The sequence below is a fragment of the Cricetulus griseus genome, chromosome 7 (assembly GCF_003668045.3).
Source record: "Cricetulus griseus strain 17A/GY chromosome 7, alternate assembly CriGri-PICRH-1.0, whole genome shotgun sequence".
Classification (NCBI taxonomy): Eukaryota; Metazoa; Chordata; class Mammalia; order Rodentia; family Cricetidae; genus Cricetulus; species Cricetulus griseus.
In genome coordinates, this window is record NC_048600.1 from 4,341,587 (window position 1) to 4,361,805 (window position 20,219).

At 41.5% G+C, this 20,219-nt stretch overlaps 1 pseudogene; it reads left to right on the forward strand.

Annotated features, from left to right (window-relative positions):
• The first annotated feature begins 15,564 nt into the window (after nucleotides 1-15,564).
• Nucleotides 15,565-16,588, forward strand: LOC100757232 (annotated as a pseudogene).
• The last annotated feature ends 3,631 nt before the right edge of the window (nucleotides 16,589-20,219 follow it).

A 20,219-nucleotide genomic window follows, 5' to 3' on the forward strand; every position in this document is an offset into this window, starting at 1 on the left:
AGCTTTATCTTTTTCCTTGCTTGATTTATAGCTTTTTATATTATAGTCTATTGTCAGAATTTATCTAGAATGTTAATTTATCTCTGCTTATAACAATGATTTTCAACCTATGGGTCACAACCCCCTTGGAGGGTCACATATCAGAAATCATGCATTATCAGATATTTATATTACAATTCATAACAGTAGAAAAATTACAGGCATGAATTAGCAATGAAATAATTGTGTGGTTGGGGCTCATGAGGTACTGTATTCAAGGGACACACACAGCATTAGGAAGGCTGAGAACCACTGGCATATAGCTTTAGTTCCAGCCATCAGCTTCTTTGTGTTCTTCCTGGGTAATATGAAATATTTTAAGTCTCTTACATATTTTTCAAAAGTCTTGTGTCCTGTTCTTTCCCATTTTTTTAAGTCTCAATGGAATACTTAGGTGAAAAGAATAGTATTTATAATAACTGTCTAGAAATAACTTGGTTTATATTTACTGAACCAGAGGGCCCCAAACTGGGCCTGCCAATTTAGCCATAGAATCTGCAAAATTTTCAAGTTGGAAGAAGATTTGGTGCCCAGAAATTCTGATCTCAGCTTGTAGATGAGAAGACTGAGGTTCAGAGAGACATGACTTGGTACAAAGCCTTGTGCTCCCCAGGCAGGAGCTGCAGGAGACAGACATGGCACCCCAGTTTGTCTACTGATGTTTCCATGGAATATGTAGCCAGAACATGTCACAACTGGTCCTTTCAATCTTGTTTTCCAGTAAACCAAAAAAAAATATGTCCTCTAGGACTGGTTAAAAGCACTGCTGCTCTTCCGGAGGACATGGGTTCGATTCCCAGCACCCACAAGGCAGCTTACGACTTTCTGTAACTCCAGTTTCAGGGGATCTGATACCGTCACATCAATGCACATAAAATACAGTTAAATAAATTATCTAAAATTCTGCCCTGCACAGCAAGAACTCAGAGAGCAATGCTCTGCCTGCTGCACTAGAAGTCCAGACTCTCCTGGTGCTCCTCTGTAATTCTTTCTGGAAGTCCCTTGGAAGACGACTCACAAATCACCCAAACTTTCCACAGTGCCTTTGCTCTTGATGGATAGCTCTTGTGTGCCTCCCACCATCTTATTTCTCTGTGTTCCCATCATGCCACTCCTGAACTCTCCCAACTCCATCCCCATTTGGTCCAGAGGCCCTGTCAATCAACTCCACCCCCATCTTCTTTCTGACTGTTAGGGCTCTGCTGGTGATTCCTGTCCTTCTTCTGGGGTTGCATTAACCAGGGTGTTTTAGAAGAGCAGAACCAATAGAAAGATTGCACATTAAAAATGGGATTTTATTATATCTGCTTATATAGTATAATCTGCTGTGGAATAATACTTCTGTACACTGTGAATATGTATTATTCTCATTGGTTAATAAAGAAAGTTGACTGACCAATAGCTGAAGAGGATAACATTAGGCGGAAAAACTAAACTGAGAATTATGGGAGGAAGAGGGCAGAATTGGGAGTCACCAGCCAGACATAGAGGGGCAGGGCATGTATAAAATGAGGTAACAAGCCATGACAACACATAGATGAAAAGAAATGGGTTAATTTAAGTTGTAAGAGATAGTAATAAGCCTGAGCTATTGGCCAAGCATTTATAATTAATATTGTCTTTGTGTGGTAATTTGGGAGTGGGTTGGTGGTACAGGAAAGCTTTGCCTACAATAATCTAGGTAGCCCAATGATGGCTGACTGCACACTAGAGAGGCCAGTGCCTGGCCCAGTCCAGGAGACTGAGGCTTCAGCACTCTCAGTCTGGTGAAGAAGGCCTGAATGATTCCTGGAGAGCTGCTGGTATTTAGTCTAGGATGGATAGCCAGAGAGATTGAGTTTTAATGATAGCAAAGAACAGCAGCAGGAGCAGCAGAAGCAGTCATAGGGTAGAGGCACTGGCCAGCAAGAAGCAAAAACAGGCAAGCATAGAGCACTGCCTTTCACTTGGGCCTCTTAATAGCTGAGCTGCTTCCAGAGGGAGATGTCCATCTTGGTGGTGGTGGTGGGCTATATCCCTACTAGCTAATCTGGAAATCTCCTCACAGAGTCACCATGAAGAGTCTCTTAGTTGATTCCAGACTGAATCAGGTTGGCAATCAAAAATAAATACAAGAGCCAAAGTATAATGCTTTGGTAGGCTGAGAACTTCGGTCTGAGGGACACTGGGAGGTCTTCAGAATCAAAGCCTCTTACTCTCCTTTTCTCTATCTTTCTTTTCTCCTGTTCCTCTTTCTCCATGTATGAGTCTCCTGCAGCTGCTGACTGGGCTTTGTGTTAATCTTACATCCTGGACCTCTATTTCATCATCAACAAACTGAGATCAGAATTTCTCGGTACCCAGTTTTCTTCCAGTTTGAAAACTCTGCAATTCTGTGGCCAAATTTTCAGGTCCAGGATGGGCTCTTTTGATTCAGTGATTGTAATTGAGTCATTTCTTGGTTGACGACATAAGTGCCTAGCCCCACCCCCAGAGAAGGCCACAAAAATGGAACCCTCTTTTTCAATCCATCACAAAAAAACCTAGAAATACTATCCTAACCTTTACCTGTTTTTCTATGAAAAAAAATCTGGCTCTGAAGATTCTCCGAACTTGTCTGGTAGTAGATCAAGACCCATTCCCAAGAGGACAGGAGACCACACACAGAGGGGTTGGAAAGATTCTTTACCGATAATCCTTGCTGAGCTCGCTCACTCAGACTCTTACAAGCAGGAATAGACTACACCTTTTCAATATCCATCTCATCTATGAATTGTTAGAGCAGGTGAAGGGGGTGAACCTACGGATCCAAAACATCAGGGTCTTTATGACGCAGGACAACAATAGGATATCCAAGAGCAGCCCCAGAGAGAGCCCATTATGGATAGTGTGGCAGGAGCCAGAGGCCTCCAACCAGACCAATGACTTGTGGCAAGAACACTTGCAAGTCAAGATGAATGAACTAAAGGGTAAAGCATGTGACTCAACAGGTCACACCACAGCTTCACTACAAGATTCCTCTCTCTGTCTCTCTCTCTCTGTCTCTCTGTCTCTCTGTCTGTCTGTCTCTCTGTCTCTGTCTCTCTCTCCTCTCTCCTCTCTCTGTTGTGCTTTATTTCTTTGCTTTGTTTGGTTTTTGGTTTTACTTTACAATATGTTTTTGTTTTGATTGGGGAGATTGTGAGGGCAGAGGGCAGATATGGAGGGACAGGGAGATAAGTGGGATTGGAATGTATGATGTAAAATCCACAAAGAATCAATAAAAGTTAAATAATAGTATTTTACATATGGGATAAGAATCGATAATTGTATCATTGTCAAAGGGGATGACGACTGTGTGTTAACAGCTGTGCATTAGCAACATTGGCTGCTTGCTACAGCTCCGTAAATTCTAATGTTCTGAGACCCAAGAGTTTATAATGCAGTCTTTAGCAGATTCCTTAAAAGCAAAAAATTGTCAGACCCTCCTAGAGTACTCTATTATATTCCTAAATGAGTACAAGACTCATTATATTCCTAGTTAGCTGGGATGCCTTTTGTTTCATGAGTATAACAAAGGGTTAAGTATCAAACCATTTAGGACTAGGAGGCAGACTCTCTGAGTTTGAGGCTAGCCTAGTCTACATAGTGAGACGAAGAAGGAGGAGAAGGAGAAGGAGAAGGAGAAGGAGAAGGAGAAGGAGAAGGAGAAGGAGAAGGAGAAAGAAGGAGGAGGAGAAGAAGGAGGAGAAGAAGGAGAAGGATGAGAAGGAGAAAGAAGGAGGAGGGGCAGGAGGAATAGGAAGAGGAAGAGGACAGGGAGGAGGAGGGACCAAAAAACAAAACCACTTTTATCACTAAGAAACCAGCATTCTATTTCATAATAGGACTCTTTTTTTCTGCCCTCAGGTCCTGTAAATACAGGAAGGCATCTTATTTTACAGCAGTGAACTTTTGGAAACTATACTAAGTGGAAGAAGGAAGGGAAACAATGCTGTATAGAATCCTGGCCCCCATTTCTGGTTGCTCTTTCTGTTTTGAAGTAGGTAGTGTGGGTAACTGGCCTTGCTCCCTTCTTCTCTGGATAGCCTATACTTTCACAGTTGGACCCTAGCAGGCACTTTTGTGTTTATAAAGGGCTTAACCATTGAATTAATCAGTGGTCCAGTGGTGCCTGATAGCTAAAGCTGTCAAATGGCAAAAGGTGAACTATACACAAACTTAACTAATCAGAAGACAGAATTGCAAAAGCAATGCAAATTCTTCCCACATTGCTTATAGTAAAATGTCCACCAGCAGTAATTTAGGATATCTAGGAGGCATTTCTAATTTAACAATTATAATTGTGGTAAAATATACATTCCATAAAATTTGCCATCTTAACTGTTTTACAAGTGCACTGTGCTTTGTGAACCAGCTTAAAATTCAGGTGTGACAAAAATCTATTTGCTTTGTTGGTAACTGAAAAGAGAAACTTAGACACCAAAGCTTTTGTTCAAACCACTAAAAGACAAAATTTCCATTCATAAGGCTTTGCAAGGTCTTCCCATGAGGTTTTATTATACATTTAAACCAGTGACATTGACAAAGCCCACATTGGACTCCAGTAAACTCACAGATAAACCTTGGCCACTATACAGAGTGTTCTAGCATGCCTATGCATCCTGGCCACAGTCAATAGAGTCATCCATACAATAGTCTGAAGCTATTCTTTTTGACTCCCAAGTGGTGACATGGGTATGAAGAAGTGAGACCCACTGTCACACATTAGGAGAGAATGGAAGCCATCTGGCCAGACACCAACAGCTTGGTCCCCCAGAGATAGCAGATTCTTTTCCAGGTGGGGCTTCGTGGAAGAAGTCAGGTCACTGGAGGTATGCCCTTAATGGCAATATCAGGATGCTGGTCTTATCCCTTCCCCCACCCCTCATTTCCAGCTGTGATGAGGTGAGTAATTCTCCTACCACATGCTCCTTGCCATGATGCTGTGTTCCACAAACCCAGAAGAGCCATCCAACCATGGCCTGAGCAATAAGCCAAAATAAACTCTTTGGTTATCTTATTTCAGGCATTTGTCACATCAAAGCAATGCTGGCTAACAGGTCACCTTATTCTAGAAGTCCCATACGCTATAGAAACTAATATATTCTGGAGGAATTCCATGAGTATTTCATGGTCCTCACAGAGTCATGCCAGCTACTAAGGTCCTTGTACCTAGGGAAGTCCAAAGATGGGGCTTCCTACCTGGTAGTTATGCTTGCTCTTATCCCGATAGGATCTACTGCTGATCAGTTACTATTTCTACATTCCTTTACCAGGTTTCTAAAGAAACTAAGTCAGAAAGTCACCCCCAAATCAACTTGAGTCATGAAGTGTGGTGGTTTGGATAAGATTGGCCCCCATAGGCTCATATATTTGAATTCTTGGTCATTAGGCAGTGGCACTACTTGAGAGGCACTGGGGAGGTGTGGCCTTGGAAGAATTGTGTCACTGTGGGTGGGCTTGTGGGTTTCAAAAGTCCATTCGAAGCCCAGTGTCTCTCTCTTCCTGCTGCCTGAAGATTCAGATGTAGAACCCTCAGGTACTTCTTCAGCACCGAGTCTTCCTGTGTGCCACCATGCTTCTTGCCATCATGATAATGGACTAAACCTCTGAAACTGTAAGCAAGCCTCAAATTAAATGCTTTCTTTTATAAGAGTTGCCTTGGCCATGGCATCTCTTCACAGCAATAGAATACTAACTAAGGCAGGAAGTCACCCCCGAATCAAAGGTGCATGCAGACCTGGGAAGGTCATGACTAAATCTTCATGTACAGCCCGTTAAGAGGCTTCATTACAAACTCTGGCAATGCAGCTGGTGAAATAAGAGATGGGGCTTGCTCAGGTTTGCAAACCAATGTTAACAACTAAATCCCACAATGACTGCCATTTCTTGTTTGACTTTCCTTTACAGTGTAGGATGACTTTCCACAATCCTGGCCACTTCTCAAGAAATGCTTCCATTTGAAACTCCACACAAAGATAAATTAGACTAGGTATGGATTTAAATACACCCAGGGAATGCTTTCTCTCTAGAATAATTTCTATAGGAATACTAAACACGGGCTACAAGGTCAGTGACTCCAGGATAAAGTTGACTGCTAGAGGGACTTTAAGTCAAGAAAATGTGTAAAATGATGTTTGTGGGAGCCCTGTGCCCCACGCTTCATCTGTTTCCCTCTTCCTATAAATTCTGCTGAGAGCTAAGAAAGATCTTTCCATTCCACAATGACATGTGGTAACTTACAATGTAAAATACCATAAGAGCCTTATTTACAGACCAAGGAATAAAGTCTGAGAATGAAGAATTCATGAGGTGTAGATGCCGAGAGAAACCATGAATTGCTAGCAACTTCTCTATCTTATGGATGAAGAAACTGGATTCAAACCGGGCCACAAAGTTCCAGTCACACTGATTGTAATGAAGTTATATTAGGGCATTAGATGGCTGGCAAATACTCCAGTCAAACTTTGCATTCTTTCCAAAGAGAAGGAAGGGGAAGCATGTGAAAGAGAAGAATCTGGTGCTGATCTGTGAAGAGGGCTGTTGGGTCAGAATGGGAAAGTGCTATGGGGCGCTTCTTCCAGCTGGTGACTGTAGACTAGCACCCTTTTGTGAGGAGGCAAAGAGAAGTCCCCCCTCCCTCTCCCTTCCCCCCCTGTGTGTGTGTGTGTGTGTGTGTGTGTGTGTGTGTGTGTACTCACAGAGAATCCAGAGCCTTGTACATGTTAGCCAAGTGTTCTACCATTGAATTTAATCCTGGGTTGCCATGAGAGGTGTGGTTGAATTGCAAATAGAAAAACTGTAGAGGATGCTCAGGGGATAGTGGCCCTGGGGTAAGACCTTCTCCATCTGCCCCTACCCAGTTGTCCTTTGTAAGGTCAGATTCTGTAGGAGAAATGGCTTGGATGAATTGTTTCTCCAATAGTGAGGTGTCAGCAGCAATTCCCATAGATCACATTCGCTCAGCCACAGTAGCTTCCCTAGCAGAGGGTGGACTTTGCTCAGTGGGGCTCATGGTACCTCATTCAAGTTCTTCCTAATGGCATATAGCTCTTCTGCTGTCTTGGGCCTACCTTTTCCTCCCACTAATAGTTGAAGTTCTTGCTTTCTGCCTATTAAAGACAGGAATCTCCCACTACTATTGTGCAACTGTGTAAGTAAAGACATTTCTGGGTCATGCTCTATGATTTATGATAGAGAGTCCAAGCTGAGAAGAAAGTTGGAAGGTGGGTTCAAAGCCACTGTCAAGAGGAGGAGCATTTAGATAAAGAAAGGATTTGTGAGAAGTAACTGGTTCTTGAGGGAGGGGAAAAACCAGTCAGAGGGATGGAAGAGGAAAGCTAGGACTGACCTGAAGAAGGTCCCCTGTGAGCAGAGCGTGGAAAAAGGCTCCCTGCTGAACTGAACCATTCACTGGGGTCTGGAGAAGCCAGGCAAAGGCTAGAGGAACTCACAGCAAGAACTTCAACTATTAGTGGGAGGAAAAGGTAGGCCCAAGACAGCAGAAGAGCTATATGCCATTAGGAAGAACTTGAATGAGGTACCATGAGCCCCACTGAGCAAAGTCCACCCTCTGCTAGGGAAGCTACTGTGGCTGAGCGAATGTGATCTATGGGAATTGCTGCTGACACCTCACTATTGGAGAAACCAGTTTCTCCCAACTTTTCCATGGCAGTCTTCATTTTTGGGCCATGGCCAACCACTGAGCCCCAAGTTCTGACTGAAAAAATATGCTTGCTCTAGGGAAATGAAGAGCTAAAGAGAGCCACAACAATGAGGAGGAGTTGCAGGGTCTTGGGAGGTGATGACAGAGTTGACATTTGTATGAGACGAGGACATCCCACTGTGTGTGCATGTGTATGAACTTGCAATCTAAGACCCCCTTACACTTGATTTTTTTGTTATTTTTTTAAGCTTGGTCACATCTGGCAGCATTCAGTCTCCCTCTCTAAGCTAATGCTTTGAAACACTGAGACAACCTGGTGTCCTTAATTGTTACCAGCTGTATCTAGATTTTAAAATCTGTTACTAATATTGGAGCTAGATGTTGCTCATTAACCAAACACAGCTTATTAATTATTTACAGGTATGTGGCGATGATCAGAGTTGGGCCCCCAGAGACACTGCCTTGGTGGCTAAGGGTATGCAAGCCTTTTACAAAGAAAGTACTAGAATGTGAGAGAGGACCTACCAGAGGCAAAAGGAAAAGGGCATGGGAGAATATGAACCGTATGCTGAAGTCCAACACACTGTCCTGTTTAAACTGTCTTTTAGAAAACACACAAGAAAAGGAAGGGAACAATGCAGCTTATGTCAGAAGAAATCCAAACCTTTGACAGTAACCCTTGAGCTAAGCTCCCTCTGTTGAGTCTGAGAGTGCCCACCCAGTAGTGTGTTTCATAGCATCCTTGGAGCTGGTGAGTTTTAGGGTTCCACTCTTGTAGTGTCCTCTTTACGATCTAATAATGTAGGCATCACTTTTAAACATCCCCATTAAAGGGCATATGAGCAAAGCTGCAAGTCAGCAAAGCATGGCTGACTTCCCAGAAAGTGACCATGGAGCTCAAAATCGAGGTCCATGTTGAGCTTATCCAAGCTGTGCTTGGGAGTGGCACCTGCCAGAAACCCTCACAAGAATGCTGGAGTTGCAGTACTTGGGGTTCATCTTTCCAGAAGGGTGGTCTGGGTGTTTAGAGGATTGGAGACTTCACAAGAGGCAAAGAGGATCCTGGTAGGAATGGAAGGTGTGCCTAGAGCTTTGGAACATTGCCTACACATGAGCACCACACACATGTAATCACCTCATACATACGAGAACAGCATACATGTACATGCACACATATAGGGAGTATTACCATGTCAGGATATGATATTTGTGGAGAAATAAACACAATTGTGGAACCACTAGTCAAATCAATAATGTCTCTTGTTTGACTTCTCAGATTACAGTAGAAACATATGGTCATTTATGGAAAATCATAAATGTACAAAGAAGGAAATAATCCCATCACCACTTTGTGCGTGGCAAATAGAGAGTTCTTTATTTTTCAGGATTGGAATCCTACTTAATATATTGTTTTACTTGCATTATGGACATGCTCTTCTCCAATTTTAATTAAAGATGCAGAGCAAACATTTCCCTGCATATATCCATATATACAGCTGGGCCATCAGATGAACACATTTCCTTATAGGTTAGCTTGAAGTTATTAATAAAAATGATTCTAATTCTAGTTGTGTTGATGGAGTCCTAATCTAGAGGCCTGAACCTGGGTGTTCCAATGTCAGATCCAGCCACTCATTATAAGCAGAAGCAACAGTGAAAAAGTAGAAAAGTATTTTAATCAATGGAGCTATGTGGAGAAGATGAGTAAGAGTAAGAGGCAAACCGGCCCTGGCAGCCCGGAATCTCTGGAGTCTGTCCTCATAGCAGTTTTGGCCCCCACTATGCCCTCTGGTTGAGTTTGAGCTTGAGCTTGAGTCTTGGCCCCCCCATGCCCTCTACACAAGTATAAAAACAGGAGAAGCTGGACCATCCAGAATTGCCAACATCGAAGTCTTGTCCCACCTACACTCACTGGGAGACAAGAGGAGAGGGAGAGACCCCACCTGCACCCACTGGAAGAAGGAATGGGAAGACCACAGTATGAGAACACACTCAATAACAGAAAGACCGATATGACACCACCAGAATCTAGGGACTCTATACCAGCAAGACCTGAACATCCCAATGCAGATGAAGCAGAAGAGAAGGACCAAAGACAATTTTATGAAGATGTTAGAGACTCTCAAAGAAGAAACGAGAAAATCCCTTAAAGAATTGGAAGAAAAAACAAACAAAAATTATAAGAAATGGAAGAAAAGACAAACTAAAAGATTCAAGAAATAAACAAATCTCTTAAAGAAAGCAAGGAAAGTCAAGAAAAAACAACCAAACAAGTGAAGGAAACAATTCAAACAGTTCAAGGCTTGAAAACTGAAATAAAAACATAAAGAAAACACAGAATGAGGGAATACAATAGTATACAAGAGATAAAAGAGAGGATCTCAGATGTTGAAGACTCACTATAAGAAATGAGTCATTGACCAAAGAAAATCTTAATTCCAACAAATCCCTAACACAAAATATCCAGGAAATATGGGACATCGTGAAAAGGCCAAACCTAAGAATAATAGGTATAGAGGAAGGTGATGAAATACAGCTCAAGGATACAGAAAACATATTCAATAAAATCATAGAAGAAAACTTTCCCAACCTAAAGAAAGACATGCCTATGAAAGTACAAGATGCTTACAGAACACCAAATAGACTGGACCAAAATAAAAGGTCTCCTCGCCACATAATAATCAAAACCACAAACATACAAAATAAAGAAAAAATATTAAGAGCAGCAAAGGAAAAAGGCCAAGTAACATATAAAGGTAAACCTATCAGAATTATACCTGGGTTTTCAATGGAAATTCTGAAAACCAGAAGGTCCTGAATAGATATTCTACCAACACTAAGAGACCACAGATGCCAGCCCAGACTACTATACTCAGCAAAGCTTTCAGTAATTATAGATGGAGAAAATAAGATACTCCATGACAAAACCAGTCTAAACAATACATATCCACTAATCCAGCCCTACAGAAAGTACTGGAAGGAAAACTCCAACCCAAGGAAGTTAACCACACTCACAAAAACATAGGCAATAGATAACCCCACTTTACCAAACACCAAAAGAAAAAAAACAAAACAAAACAAAAAAACGGGGTGGAAATCCACACACAATACCACCACCACCAAATCCAAAACAAACAAGAATGAACAATCAATGGTCATTAATGTCCCGCAATATCAATGGAATTAACTCACTTATAAAAAGACACAGGCTAGCAGAATGGATACAAAGACAGAATCTATCCTTCTGCTGCATACAAAAAACACACCTCGACTTCACAGACAGAGGTTACCTCAGAGTAAAGGGTTGGGAAAAGATTTTCCAATCAAATGGACCCAAGAAACAAGCTGGTGTAGTAATCTTAATATTCAACAAATTAGACTTCAAAATAAAATCAATCAAAAGAGATGAAGAATGTCATTTCATATTCATTATAAGAAAAGTCCATCAAGATGAAGTCTTTATTCTGAAAATTTACGTCCCAATACAAAGGCATCCACATTCGTAAAAGAAACATTACTAAAACTTAAATCACACATAAAACCCCACACACTTATACTTGGGAGACTTCAACACTCCACTCTCACAACTAGACAGGACCACCAGACAGAAACTTAACAAAGAAACAAAGGAAGTTATGGCCCAATTGTATTTAACAGACATTTATAGAACATGCCATCCAAACACAAAAGAATATACCTTCTTCTCAGCAACACATGGAACCTTCTCTAAAATCGACCACATATTTGGCAACATAGCAAACCTCCTTGGATAAAAAAAAAATAGTAATAATCTCCTGTATCTTATCGGGACACTATGCTTTAAAGTTAGAATTCAACAACACAAATTGCAGAAACCCTACAAAGCCATGGAAATTGAACAATGCACAATTGCACCATTCCTGGGTCAAGGAAGAAATAAAAAAAGAAATTAAAGACTTCCTAGAATCCAATGAGAATGAAGACACAACATACCCAAACTTATGGGACAATTTGAAAGCAGTGCTAAGAGGAAAATTCATAGCACTAAGTGCCCACATGAAGAAACTGGAGAATAGTCACACTAGAGAATTAACAGCACAACTAAAAGCTCTAGAACAAAAAGAAGCAAACCCACCCCTAAGGAGTAGACTCCAGGAAATAATCAAATTGAGTGCTGAAATCAATAAAGTAGAAATAAAACAATACAAAGAATCAATGTAACAAACAGTTGGTTCTTCAAGAAAATCAACAAGATAGACAAACCTTTATCCAAACTAACCAAAAGGCAGAGAGAAAGCATGCAAATTAACAAAATCAGAAATGAAAAGAGGGACATAACAATGGACACTGAGGAAATCCAGAGAATCATCAGGTCATACTCTGAAAACCCGTACTCCACAAAATTTGAAAATTTAAAGGAAATGGACAATTTTCTGGATAGATATCTCTTACCAAAATTAAATCAAGAACAGATAATCAATTTAAATAGACCTATAACCCTTAATGAAATAAAAGCAGTCACCAAAAGTCTCGCAGTCTAAAAAAAAAAAAAAAAAAACACCACCACCACCAACAAAAAGCCCAGGGCCAGTTGGTTTCAGTGCTGAGTTTACCAGAAATTCAAAGAACAGCTAATACCAATACTCCTCAAAGTGTTCCACACAATAGAATCAGAAGGGTCATTGCCAAACTCTTTTTACAGGCTACAATTACCTTGGTACCCAAGCCACACAAAGACACAACTAAGAAAGAGAACTACAGACCAATATTCCTCGTCAACATTGACAAAAAAATACTCAATAAAATACTGGCAAATGGAATCCAAGACACATCAGAAAAGTCACACACCATGATAAAGTAGGCTTCATCCCAGGGATGAATGTAATCCACCATATAAACAAACTGAAAAAGAAAAACTACATGATCATCTCACTAGATGCTGAAAAGGCCTTTAACAAAATCCAACACCACTTCATGATAAAGGTCCTGGAGAGATCGTGGATAACAGGAACATACCTAAGTATAATAAAGGCAATATGCAGCCAACATCAAAGTAAATTTAGAGAAACTCAACACGATTCCAATAAAATCAGGAACAAGACAAGGCTCTCCACTCTCTCCATATCTCTTCAATATTGCACTTGAAGTTCTAGCTAGAGCAATAAGACAACAAAAGGAGATCAAGGGGATAGAAATTGGAAAGGAAGAACTCAAACTTTCACTATTTGCAGATGATAGTTTACACAAGTGACACAAGAAAACCTACAGCTGATAAACACCTTCAGCAAAATGGCAAGATACAAGATTAACTCAAAAAAAAATCAGTATCCCTACTATATACAAACAATAAATGGGCTGAGAAACAAATCAAGGAAACATCATCCTTTACAATAGCCACAAACAGCATAAAATATCTTGAGGTAACGCTAACCAAAAGAGTGAAAGACCTGTATAACAAGAACTTTGAGTCTTTAAAGAAAGAAATGAAAGAAGATGCCAGAAAATGGAAAGATCTCCCATGCTCTTGGATAGGTAGGATCAACACAGTAAAAATGACAATCTTGCCAAAGCAATCTACAGATTCGATGCAATCCCCATCAAAATACCAGCACAATTCTTCACAGACCTTGAAAGAACAATACTCAACTTTATATGGAAAAACAAAAAACCCAGGATAGCCAAAATAACCCTGTACAATAAAGGAACTTCCAGAGCCATCACCATCCCTGACTTCAAGCTCTAATATAGATCTATAATAATGAAAACAGCTTGGTATTGGCACAAAAACAGACAGGTAGAACAATGGAATTGAATTGAAGACCATGATATTAACCCACACACTTATGAACACCTGATTTTTGATAAAGAAGCTAAGGCTATACAATGGAAAAAAGAAAGCATCTTCAACAAATGTTGCTGGCCTAACTGGATGCTGGCGTGTAGAAGACTGCAAATAGATCCATATCTATCACCATGCACCAAACTTAAGTCCAAATGGATCAAAGATCTCAACATAAATCTAGCCACACTGAACCTCTTAGAAGAGAAAGTGGGAAGTACCCTTGAACAAATTGGTAAAAGAAATCACTTCCTGAACATAACACCAGTAGCACAGACAGTGAGATCGACAATTAATAAATGGGACCTAATGAAACTGAGAAGCTTTTGTAAGGCAAAGGACACAGTCAGCAAGACGAAATGGCAGCCCACAGAATGGGAAAAGATATTCACCAACCCCACATCTGACAGAGGCTGATCTCCAAAATATATAAAGAACTCAAGAAGCTAGTCACCTAAACACCAAATAATCCAATTAAAAAGTGGGGTACAGAACTAAATAGAGAATTCTCAATAGAGGAATCTAAAATGGCTGAAAGATACTTAAGAAAGTGTTCAACATCCTTAGCCACCAGGGAAATGCAAATCAAAACAACTCTGAGAAACCATCTTATACCTGCCACAGTGGATAAAATCAAAAACACTAATGACAGTTTGTGCTGGAGAGGATGTGGAGAAAGGGGAACACTCCTCCATTGCTGGTGGGAGTGCCAACTTGTGCAGCTACTTTAGAAATCAGTATGGCAGTTTCTCAGGAAAATGGGAATCGTCTACCTCAAGTCCAGCAATTCCACTCTTAGGCATATACTCAAAGGACGCACATTCATACAATAAGGACACCTGTTCAACTATGTTCATAGCAGCATTATTTGTAATAGCCAGAACTTGGAAGCAACCTAGATGCTTCTTAACTTAAGAATGGATGGAAAAAAATGTGGTACATTGACACAATGGAAAAAAAATGAAATCTTGAAATTTGCAGGCAAATGGATGGAACTGGAAGAAACCATCCTGAGTGAGGTAACCCAGTCACAGAAAGACAAGCATGGTATGTACTCACTTATATATGGATATTAGACATAGAGCAAAGGACTACCAGCCTACAATCCATACCACTAGAGAAACTAGGAAACAAGGAGGACCCCAAGAGAAAAATACATGGTCCTCCGAAGAAGGGGAAAGAGACAAGAACTCCTGAGCAAATTGGGAGCACTGGGGGGGGGGAGATAGGAAAAAGAGAAGGGGAGAAGAGAAGGGGGGAGGAAAACAAGAGGCATTGGGAAGACTGAGACAGGGGAGGAGTAGAGGAGAGCAAGAAAAGAGATACCTTAATAGAGGGAGCCAGTATAGGTTTAAAGAAAAATCTGGCACTAGGCAAATGTTCAGAGATCCACAAAGATGACCCCAACTAAGAATCTAGGCAGCAGTGGAGAGGCTGCCTTTGATGTCCTTCCCCAATAATGAGATTGATGACTACCTTAATTGCCATCCTAGAGCCTTCATCCAGTAGCTGATTGAAGCAGAAGCAGACACTCACAGCTAAGTACTGAACCATACACCTGGAATCCAGTTGTAGAGAGGGAGGAGGGATGAGGAAACAAGTCAAGTTTGTGCTGGAGAAACCTGCAGAAACAGTTGACCTGACCTAGTAAGAGCATGGAGACCCCAGTCATAAACCTGGGGAACCAGCATTGTATTGAACCAAACCCTCTGAATGTAGGTGCCAGTTAGGAAGCCTGGGCAGTCTATGGGACCTCTAACAGTGGAGCCAGGATTTATCCCTAGTGCACAAATGGACTTCGGGAGCCCATTCCCTATGGAGGGCTACTATTTCAGCCCAGATACATGGAGGAGGGCCTAGGCCCTCCCCCAAATGATGTGACAAACTTTGATGATCCCCTATATAAGGCCTTACTATCCTTGGGTTTGTTGGGGTAGTTGGTAGGGGGCATTCGAGGATGGGAGGGAGAGAGAAGGGGGGTTGATATGTAAAACGATTGTTTCTAAAAACAAAAAAAGAGTAAGAGGCAAATCGGTCTCAAATGGAGGGCCATGATCCAAAGGAACCAGAATAGTTGAGGAAGCTGTTTATTGGCAATCTGAGCTTTGGGACCACAAATGATAGCTTAAGTGAACATTTTGAGAAATGGAGGACACTTAAGATTGTGTGATAATGAGATATCCCCAAACAAAATGTTCCAGGTGTTTTGGTTTTGTGACTCACTCATATATTGAAGAGGTGGTTGTTGCGATGTGTGCTCGGCCACACAGGTTGATGGGTGTGTGCTGGAAACAAAGCCAGCCATTTCTAGAGGGGTTCTGTAAATTCTGGTGCCCATTTAACATTGAAGAAAATTTTTGTTGGTGGTATTAAAGAAGATACAGAAAAATATAATCTGAGAAACTACTTTGCAAAGTATAGTGACATTGAAACCATAAAAGTTCTGGAAGACAGGCAGAGTGGAAAATAAGAGGGCTTGCTTTTACGGCTTTCGATGATCATGGCACATTGTTGTTAAGAAATACCAACTGTCAATGGGCATGATTGTGACATGGAAAAGGCGCTTTCTAAATAAGAGATGTGGTCTGCTGGATCACAGAGTGGTCATGGAGGAAACTGTGGAGGTGATGGAGTTAATTTTGGCAATGGTGGAAACTCTGGTGGAAGAGGAGACTATGCTGGTGGAGGTGGTGACAGTATAGGTAATTATGGAGGTGGTGATGGCAGACACAATGGATTTGGAGATGATGGTAGCAACTATAGTGTGGTCATGGTTACAGTAGTAGAGGAGGCTATGGTGGTAGACGAAGATATGGAAACCAAGGTGGTAGATATGGTGGCGGTGGTGGAGGGTATGATGGTTACAGTGAAGAAGGAAATTATGGTGGAGGTAACTATGGTGATGGTAGGAACTATGATGACTTTGGAAATCATAGTGGACAATAGCAATCAATTTATGGACCCATGAAGGGGGCAGTTTTGGTGGAAGTAGCTCAGGCAGTCCCGATGGTGGTGGCTATGGATCTGGTAGTGGAAGTGGTGGGTTTGGTAGCAGAAGGTTTTAAAAACGGCAGGAAAGGGCTACAGTTTGAGGAGTTGTCCGGAAAGCTGCAGTTACCCTGAGACAGTCGTCCCAAATGCAGTAGAGGAACTGTAAACTCTGTCACAGGAGGAAGGGCGATCCACACTCAGAAAGGTAACTGCAGCTTAAACAGGAAACCGTCTTGTCAGGGCTGTCATAGCCACGGTCTGCAAAAGGTGCGGCCATTGATCCATGCAGCACAGCGTTGATTAGATGCATGCTTCTAAGGTCTTTCATCTGTTGTAACCTTTCCTTTTTCTTTTCATTACATCAGGTATATTGCCCTGGAAATTGTAGTAGTGGTACCAGAGGAAAAAAATTAAGGAATTTTTAACTTAAAAGATTAAGCATCTTTGCCTGTCTTCTTAATTTTTGACAAGATAATTCCAATTGTAAAATATCAATGGAAATTCAATGACCCATTTCAGGGTTGTTTCTTCTTTGCACCTGCTGCTCACTCCGGCCATAGTGCCCCAGGGACACAGCGTGTGTGTGTAGGTCAGAGGCCAATGTCCAGAGGTCTTCCTTGATGCTATCTGCATATATGATACAAGGTCTTTCCTGAGTTGAGGACACCCTGACTGCTTAGATTGACTAGCTAGCAAGTTCCAGGGCTCTACCTGTCTGTCACCCTTCAGAGCTAAGATGATAGATGCCAGCCACCACACCCAGCTTTGAGTGGATTCTGGGCATCTCTTAAGCTTTACTGACTGAACCAGCTCTTCAGCCCTAATACATCATCTTTTTACTTTTTAAATATTTATTTTTATTTTTCAGTCATGTGTACATCTATCTGTGTAGGAATATGTGAGCTATCTTTGGAGTTCAGGAGAGGGCACTGGATCCCCTGGAGTTAGAGTTACAGGCTGTTGTGAATGAACTATGAGGGTTCTGGGAACTGAACTTGGGTCCCCTGCAGGAGCAGCAAGTGGTCTTAACAACTGAGCCATCTCTCTAGTCCCCTTCATTTTTTCTTGATTATTGGTTGATTGTTACAAGGTCTCCCTACAGATCTTTCTGATAATACAGACTTGGTGTTTTCCATGGTTACATAAATTAGAAGTCTCTCAAACACCCTGGCTCTTTAACATACCTTGTGTTTCTTCTTACTATTTGGTTGACAAAGAAACAAGAAACTAACTAAAATTCCTACAAATTTTCTAGTTTTATTTTTTAAAAGCATAAGGCTAGAATAGCCCCTAAAGATCTCAGATAATAAGAATTTTAAAAAAAAGTCCAATGTGTGTGTTGGGGAGAAGACTCTGAAGGTATCTTATGCTAAAGACCTATGAATTCAAACACCCACTTCCTGGCTTCACTGGATAGTGGGACATAGATGATGTCAGCCAAAGTGGAAAGAAATAAAAATGTCTCTGGAATAACAGAAATCCTAGCAGCCGTGTGGATCCAGTCAGTCTTTCTGTCTAGTGTCAACTTTCTGCAAGTTGCTAACACTCAAAGGCATGATTTCTCTTACTTGGCTCCACAGAGTGTTATTGGAGTTTGGAAGCAAAAGTTGCAACTTGGGGAGCCCGGACAGACTAGGCTTGGCCTTGGATTCCAATGTGCTAAGTAAAAGGATAAGCAATGTTGAGAGGCAGAGAAAAGAGATGTAATCAATGTGGCTGTGTAGAAAATAACGGATAAAGGGGCCCAGTGACCCCAAGTTGCTTTAAAGTACTAATGAAATCACTGAGGTTTTTAATAGGAAAAAGAGAAACAGGAGGGGTTTGGGGGTATGTTTAGTAGACAGGAAGGTGGGAACGGTGGTCTGGCTGACTGTTATCTTTCTTGTTCTGTAAGGACTTTGGTCATCACTTGAGGGGAACAATTTCACCCTCACAAAATGATTCCACCTGCTCCAGGATACAGCCTCACCATCCTGGGTAATCACCCATATTTGGAGGGTGGTCTACCCTGTGACTGCTGCTGTTTGACAAGGTCCTTTGTCATGAAGATGCTAAGTGGTCCATTCTGTAATTCCTGGGATTCAAGGTAACTTCAGGGGAGGTGACTTAAGTAGAAATTTTAAAAAATTAAGCTAGAGAGGAACAAAGTAGTAGTGGACAGGCCAATGATCAGGATGCTCTTTCAGTTGGGCAGTTTAATCCCTGAAGTCCCAGGACTCCTGTGTGTGATACACAGATTTATGTGCAAAAAAGCAATAATACATGTAAGATTAAAACACATATATATTTACTGACTTCACAGGAGGGAAATTATTTTTGAAAAGTTCAAGAAATACTCTTAGTCATCTGCTCACTCTTCTGACTCCCCCTGAGGTATTTACAGCCTGTGTAAATCACACCTCCAGTTTTTTCCATCTGTCTGTTCTCTCCCCTTTCACTCTCAATCACTTGTTGCTTCCATTAAATGCTAAGAAGGTAGCTGTCCCCTTTCTTCATGCTTCAGCTTCTCCAAATCACTCAAATATATGGCCTGTTTTGCAACCCACTTCTTAGGAGAGAAGAATACTGCACAGACATCTTGTTCTTCTGGCCTGGATGGTCCAGCATACTTAATGCAATCTCAGATGAAGTGAGGTCTTTATCCCTGATGGGACCATCTGAGCAGTGGGCATCACTGAAAAGCACAGGGTTGTAACGCCTGTGTTACAACACTTTTCACGGATTCGGGCAAGGGAATCTGAGGATTGAATAAAGACAAGACAGCGGGTCATTCTTGCAAGGAGAATGCCGTTTATTTCAAAGGCAAATATACCAACAGTAGCCACAGTGGAAATTTACTCAGATCAAGGTTCACGTCCCCAAGTGCCCCCCCAACAGACAGTGTGCCCACCCACTGTATGGATTAGAAAGCAACCACTAGTCTTCAGTGGGTATCGTGCTGGGCCAAGCAGACTGGTTGCTGATGCAAGCACATACTTTACTGTGAATCGCTCAAAACTGAGCTGTCTTTTGTTCCTCCTCCTGAGAACACTGTGTTGTGTCATATACAAGTCCTGTAACTCTGCTGCACCTCCCCTTTTCCTTCTTCATAAAATGAAGCTAACAATTTTATGATTGTAGAGTGATTGCAGGGATTTAGCAAGATTCTCTTAAATGTAAATCACCCTGCATAGTGCTGCCATGCGGCAGGAACTCCACAAGTGCTCACGTCAGGCTTCATGGAGAGGAAATCAGTTTCTGTACTGTAATCACTGCCTGGAAAATAAGACCTTCAATGCCACCCCAAACCCACCACCCCTTTATGCATAGATACATAGATAGATAGATAGATAGATAGATAGATAGATAGATAGAATTTCAATTCTGATTGCTGGTGAAAGCTTAGCAACCCTGGCCCTGTATGAGTCTTGTGACTGACCTTTCAGAGCCTCTGGGGCACCGAGCTAATGGATTCAACAAATAAGGTGTAAAATAAACTGAAGGAGAAAGAAGGAGCAAGCCCCACATAGGTGGGCATAACCCTCCTTCCACTTGTCTTCTTTAAAATGCCTATTGTGGAGCATCTCAGCCAATCCAAAATAAGAGAACGAGAGATTCCCACTTTGACTTTGGGGTAGACATCTTTTCTTCTCTTTCTCTATGCTAAAGTACAGGCATATAAGTAATGATGGAAACGTGGGTTTTACTCTGCACTGCTTGAAAGTT